This window comes from Arachis hypogaea, chromosome 17 (assembly GCF_003086295.3).
Source record: "Arachis hypogaea cultivar Tifrunner chromosome 17, arahy.Tifrunner.gnm2.J5K5, whole genome shotgun sequence".
Classification (NCBI taxonomy): Eukaryota; Viridiplantae; Streptophyta; class Magnoliopsida; order Fabales; family Fabaceae; genus Arachis; species Arachis hypogaea.
The window spans coordinates 124,395,311-124,402,558 of record NC_092052.1 but is presented as its reverse complement, the minus strand read 5'-3'; the positions used below and the strand labels follow the sequence as shown (position 1 = coordinate 124,402,558).

The window sequence follows — 7,248 nt, the reverse complement described above, 5'->3', positions numbered from 1 at the left end:
TTTTAAAAGTAATTTTCGAAAATTCAATTTAAAATAAAGAGAAAAGATATTTTTGAATTTAATGAGGAAAGAGAAAAGCAATAATATGACACAAGACTTAAAATTTTTAGATCTAATGCTCCTTGTTTTTTGAAAATTTTAGAGGGAAAACACCAAGGAACACCAAACTTAAAAATTTTAAGATCAAAATACAAAGAAGACTCAAGAACACCTTGAAGACTCACAAGAACATAAAAAGAACACCAAACTTAAAACTTTCAGAAAACTAAAAATAAGTTTTCGAAAATAAAAAAAAAAAACAAGAGAACACCAAACTTAGAAGTTTGACACAAGATTTAATCAAAGAAAAATTATTTTTGAAAAAGTTTTAAAAGGAAGACACCCAATTACCAAGAACATAAGCACAACGCTCTAGCCAACTGAGCTATAAATTTAACGTGTTTTTTAAAAAAAGGTATTTAATGTATACAAATTTTTTTTTGAATACTGATAATTTGAAAACGCACAAGAAAAACAAGAAAATACACAGAACAGGAAAAACTAAAGATCAAATAAGAAAAATGGCAAGAACAACTTGAAGATCAAGAAAGAACAATGAACACAAATTAAAAAATTTAAAAGAAAATAAAAACATGGAATTGACACCAAACTTAAAATATGAAACTAAACTCAAACAGAAGACTAAATCATGAAGTTATTGGTTTTAAAAATTTTCGAAAATAATTTAGAAAAATAAAATAAAGATTTTAAAATTTTAACCAAAAACAATAATAGAAGACTCTAAACCAAAAAGAAATATTTTTCCTGATCTAAGCAATAAAATAAACCGTCAGTTGTCCAAACTCGAACAATCCCCAGCAACGGCGCCAAAAACTTGGTGCACAAATTGTAAATCACACTTTTCACAACTCGTACCACTAACCAGCAAGTGCACTAGGTCGTCCAAGTAATACCTTACGTGAGTAAGGGTCGATCCCACGAAGATTGTTGGCTTGAAGCAAGCTATGGTTATTTTGTAATTCTTAGTCAGAAAATTAGTGATAAAAAAGATTGGGTTTATGAAGAGTAAATAGCATAAATTAAATAATACTTGTTATGCAGTAATGGAGAACAGATTGAGGATTTGGAGATGCTCTGTCTTCCGAATCTCTGCTTTCCTACTGTCTTCTTCTTCACGCACGCAGGTCTCCTTCCATGGCAAGCTGTATGTTGGTGGATCACCGTTGTCAATGGCTACCATCCGTCCTCTCAGTGAAAATGGTCCAAATGCGCTGTCACCGCACGGCTAATCATCTGTCGGTTCTCACTCATGTTGGAATAGGATCCATTGATCCTTTTACGTCTGTCACTACGCCCAGCACTCATGAGTTTGAAGCTCGTCACTGTCATCCCATCCCAGATCCTACTCGGAATACCACAGACAAGGTTTAAACTTTTCGAATCTCAGGAATGGCCGCCAATAATCCTAGCCTATACCACGAAGACTCTGATCATGAACCAAGAGGCTAAGAAATATACACTCAATCTAAGGTAGAACGGAAGTGGTTGTCAGGCACGCATTCATAGGTTGAGAATGGTGATGAGTATCACGGATCATCACATTCATCAAGGTGAAGTGCGAGTGAATATCTTAGAATAGAGACAAGCGTGATTGAATGGAAAACTGTAGTAATTGCATTAATTCATCGAAACACAGCAGAGCTCCTCACCCCAACCATGGGGTTTAGAGACTCATGCCGTCAGAAATACAATATGAAACGTGTAAAATGTCATCTGATACATAGTAAGTCTCTAAAAGTTGTTTTTATACTAAACTAGTAGCTAGGGTTACAGAAAATGAGTAAACTACGATAGATAGTGTAGAAATCTACTTCCGGAGCCCACTTGGTGTGTGCTGGGACTGAGACTTGAGCTTTACATGTGCCTAGGCTGTTTCTGGAGTTAAACGCCAGGTTGTAACCTGTTTTGGGCATTTAACTCCAACTTGTAACCTGTTTCTAGCGTTTAACGCCAGAATATAACATGGAACTGGCGTTAAACGCCAGTTTACGTCGTTTATCTTTGAGCAAAGTATGGACTATTATATATTGCTGGAAAGCCCTGGATGTCTACTTTCCAACGCAATTGAGAGCGCGCCAGTTGGACTTCTGTAGCTCCAGAAAATCCATTTCGAGTGTAAGTAGGTCAGAGTCCAACAACATCTGCAGTCCTTTTTCAGCCTCTGAATCAGATTTTGCTCAGGTCCCTCAATTTCAGCCAGAAAATACCTGAAATCATAGAAAAACACACAAACTCATAGTAAAGTCTAGAAATGTGATTTTTGCATAACAACTAATAAAATCATAGTAAAAACTAACTAAATTATACTAAAAACTACTAGAAAACAATGCCAAAAAGCATATAAATTATCCGCTCATCAACCTCATAGAACTTTTCGAACAAGAAACTGAAAATACAAGCATGGAATCCAAACAGAACAATAGAGAAGATGCAAGGAAGGTTCTTGGTGACTTTACTACACCCACTTCTGACTTCTATGGAAGAAGTATCTCCATACCTGCCATTAGAGCAAATAACTTTGAGCTAAAGCCTCAGTTAGTCTCTCGAATGCAACAAAATTGCAAATTTCATGGACTTCCACTGGAAGATCCACATCAGTTCTTATCTAAATTCTTGCAAATCTGTGATACTATTAAGACCAATGGAGTAGATCCTGAGGTCTACAGACTGATGTTTTTCCCCTTTACTGTCAGAGACAGAGCTAGGCTGTGGTTGGATTCTCAACCTAAAGAAAGCCTAGACTCTTGGGAAAAGTTGGTCAATATTTTCTTGGCCAATTTTTTTCCACCTCAAAAGATGAGCAAGCTCAAGGTGGAAGTTCAAACTTTCAGACAAAAAGAGGGTGAATCCCTCTATGAAGCTTGGAAAAGATACAAGCAACTGATCAGGAGATGTCCTCCTGGCATGCTCTCAGAATGGACTATCTTAGGTATCTTCTATGATGGTCTATCTAAGATGTCCAAGATGTCAAAGATGTCATTAGACCATTCTGCAGGTGGATCACTCCACTTGAAGAAAACGCCTAAAGAGGCACAGGAACTCATTAAAATGGTTGCAAACAACCAATTCATGTACACTTCTGAGAGAAACCCTGTGAATAATGGGGTAGCTCAGAAGAAAGGAGTCCTGGAAGTTGATACTCTGAATGCCATATTGGCTTAGAACAAGATCTTGACCCAACAGGTCAATATGATCTCTCAGCACTTGACTAGAGTGCAAGCTGCAGCTAGCAGCACTCAAGACACCTCCTATGATGGAGATGCCTATGGTCCATATCAACCCATGCTGGAAGCGGTGAATTACATGGTAGAACCCTATGCAAAACACTTACAACTCCTCTTGGAAGAATCATCCTAACCTTTCATGGAAGGATTAACAGAAGCCTTAGTAAGGCTTCAACAATAATCAAAGTGGAAGAACCCAAAATATGTTCATCAACAGACCACCATTCCCATCTTCTCAGAAACAGATGGAAACTTCTAAGCAGAGTATTTCTAACTTAGCAACCACAGTCTCTGAACTCTCTAAGACCACTCACAGTTTCATAATAGAAACTAGGTCCTCTATCAGAAATCTGGAGGTACAAGTTGGTCAACTGAGCAAGAGAATCTCTGAGACCCCTCCTAACACTCTTCCTAGTAACACTGAAGTAAACCCAAGAGAAGAGTGCAAGGCCATCACAGTGAACACTGAGGCCGAATCTGAGGGGGATTCTTTAGCGTTGAACGCCAGTAAGGAAGTCCTTACTGGGCGTTCAACGCCCATGGAAATACCATCACTGGCGTTGAATACAAATAAGGAGGTCCTTACTGGGTGTTCAATGCCCAAAGTAGTACCCTCACTAGCGTTGAACGCCAGTAAAGGGATACAAGCTGGGCATTCAACGCCCAAAGAAATACAAGTCCTAGCATTGAATGCCACAATTGGAGTAGTTGGGTACCCCAAGCCCACTGAGAACTCTTCTATTGAAGAATTGATGGAACCAAAGGTTCATGAGGAACCCATTGAAGTTCCCTTGAATGCTTAGTTGAAAATTTTAGAATCTGAAGAGTAGTCCTCCTCTGATGAGGAAGAGGAAACTAGGAAAGAGCAAGTTGCTCGGTACCTGGGAATTCTGATGAAGCTGAATGCCAAGTTATTTGGCACAGAGACATTGGAGGAAGAACCTCTAGTGCTCACCAAGGAACTCAATGCCTTGGTTCAGTAGAAACTACCTCAGAAGCTATCGGATCCCGGACGCTTCCTAATTGCTTGCACAATAGGCACCATTACCTTTGAGAAGGATCTGTGTGACCAAGGGTCAAGCATAAACCTTATGCCACTTTCTGTAATGGAAAGGTTGGAAATCTGAGGTGCAAGCTACAAGAATCTCACTAGAGATGGTAGACAAGTCAATGAAAAAGGCTTATGGCCGTGTAGAGGATGTCTTAGTAAAGGTTGAGAACCTTTACATCCCTACAGATTTTATAATCTTGGATACTGAGGAGGAAGAGGATGAATTAATCATTCTTGGAAGACCCTTCCTAGCCACTACCAATGCCATCATTGATGTAGCAAAGGGAGAGCTGATTCTACAACTATGGGAGGACCACATCTTATTCAAGATTCCTAGCCCTAACTCTCCCTCTGACAAAAGAGAGACAGTTGTGCAACACCTAGTGTTCCAACCCCCTCTCTCAGTGCAAAGTTATACAGAGCCCCTAGACACCAATTCTAAGTTTAGTGTTGGGAAGCCATCATCAAGCACTGAGAATAAAGGTACTAAGAAGAAAGTACCTAAAGGGTGGAGGGATAAGAAAATCCCCATTGAAGACCTCTCTCCTGGTATGAAAGTTGCCTTCACTGACAACCCAGTCATTCCACACACAGTGAACAAGATCCTGTCTCTAGAGCATGTGGAGCTCATCCAAGAGAGCACAGGCAAGAAATTCACTGTAAAGGGCGAAATTCTGAGCCCCTATTCACCTCCGTAAGGAGCTAACCGTCAAGCTAGTGACGTTAAAGAAGCGCTTGTTGGGAGGTAACCCAACCATAATTAAAGTTATTTCTGTTTTTCATTAAGTTTATTTAAGTTATTTCAATTTAATTTTCATATTTGTTTAAGTTTGTGATCATGTGCAGTAGCTAGAACAAAAACACAAATAGTCAGAGCTGGGAACAGAACACCCTGGAGCAAGCACCTTGCTGGCATTGAACACCAGACAAGGAGGCCAGAGTGGGTGTTCAACGCCCATGAGGAGCAGCCTGAAGCTGGCGTTGAACGCCAGCCAGAAGCAGGAGCTGGACGTTCAACACCCACAACAGGGTAGGGAACTCGAATTCCCTAGCCTCTCAGGATCAGTGGGTCCCACAGAATCTCCACCTATCCCACCTTCTTATCTCTCTTACTTTCACTCTTCCCCATATACTCTTCCCTATAAACCCTAACCCAATCACATTCATATCTCTTCCCAAAACCATCATAACTCCCACCAACTCCCACCCACTTCAAATTCAAAATTTCCCACCCAATTCCCACCCATTCATTCGAACGCTACCATATCCCACCCCTATAAATATCCCCTTCTTCCTACCTTTTATACACACACCATTCATACGCTTAAGCCTCACTTGGCCGAACCACTATCCCCCTCTTTCTCCACCTATTATCTTCATCTTCTACTCTTTTCTTCATATTTTGCTCGAGAACGAGCAAAGCTTTTAATTTTGGTGTTGGAAAAGCCTTATTTTTTGCTTTCCATTCACACTTATGGCACCCAAAGTCGGAGAATCCTCTAGAAAGAGGAAAGGGAAAGCAGTTGATTCTACTTTCGAATCTTAGGAGATGGAGAGATTCATCACCAAAACTCATCAAGACCACTTCTATGAAGTAGTGGCAAAGAAGAAGGTGATTCCTGAAGTCCCCTTTAGGCTAAAAAAGAATGAGTACCCAGAGATCCGAAGAGAAATTCGGAGGTGAGGTTAGAAAGTCCTAACCAATATGATTCCGGAAGTTGGAATCTTGATGGTGCAAGAGTTCTATGCTAATGCATGGGTCACTATAGCCATGACACTAGCGTGAACCCACATCCCAAAAATTGGAGCACCATAGTCCGATGGTGACCCTTGGATTTCAGCCCAGAGAGTGTAAGGTTGGCGCTCCACTTGCCAATGATGTAAGGAGACCCACATCCTTACACTAGAAGAGTCAATTTTGATAAAAGGCTAGACCAAGTCCTTTCAGACATTTATGTGGAAGGAGCTCAATGGAAGAGGTATACTCAAGGCAAGCCTATCCAACTGAGAAGGCTTGACCTCAAGCCTGTAGCTAGAGGATAATTGGAATTGATCCAATGCTCTATCATCCCTACTAGCAATCGGTCAGAAGTGACTATTGACAAAGCCATTATGATTCATTGCATCATGATTAGAAGTGAGGTGGAGGTACATGAGGTAATACCTTAAGAGTTGTACAAGAAAGCTGAAAAGCCTTCCACCTTATCAAGGTTAGTGTTTTCCCACTTTATCTGTCATCTATGAAATTCAGCTGGAATTGCATAGAAAGAGACATCTCCATTGAAGAGGACAAGCCCATCACTAAAAGAAGGATGGAACAAACTAGAGAGCCTACACATGCACCTCAACAAGAGCATGTGGAGCTGCCTCAATAAGAAATCTCTGAGATGCCTCAAGGGATGAATTTTCCTCCCCAAGGCTACTGGGAGCAATTGCACACTTCTCTAGGGGAACTAAGCTCCAACATGGATCAGTTGAGGATGGGACATCAAGAGCATTCCACCATCTTCCATGAAATAAGAGAAGACCAAAGGGCCATGAGAGAATATTAAAGAGTTATGAGGGAAGAACAACAGAGGCAGGGACGTGACATAGAAGAAATCAAGCACTCCATTGGATCCTCCAGAAGGAGTAGTAGTCGCCATCACTAAGGTGGATTCGTTCCCTTAATTCCCTTTGCTTATGTTATTTTTCTGTTTTCTATGTATTTTGTTTTATTATCTGTTTCTAGTGCATGATCATCCTTGTGTCTTAAAGCTATGAATTATTCCATGCATCTCTCACCTTGCTTAAAAGAAAATTTTAATTGAAAAAGAGAAGTAAGATGCATGAACTAGAATTATATAATAAGAATAGTTCAATTATTTGATGTGGTGGCATTGCTTTTATTTTCTGAATGCGTGAATGAACAGT

At 40.1% G+C, this 7,248-nt stretch overlaps 1 non-coding gene across 1 annotated transcript; it reads right to left on the bottom strand.

Moving 5' to 3' along the window:
• Positions 1-2,862: 2,862 nt before the first annotated feature.
• On the bottom strand, positions 2,863-2,966 carry LOC112767854 (small nucleolar RNA R71). The gene has a single exon (XR_003185294.1). It is a non-coding gene; the product is annotated as a small nucleolar RNA R71 (small nucleolar RNA).
• Positions 2,967-7,248: the final 4,282 nt, after the last annotated feature.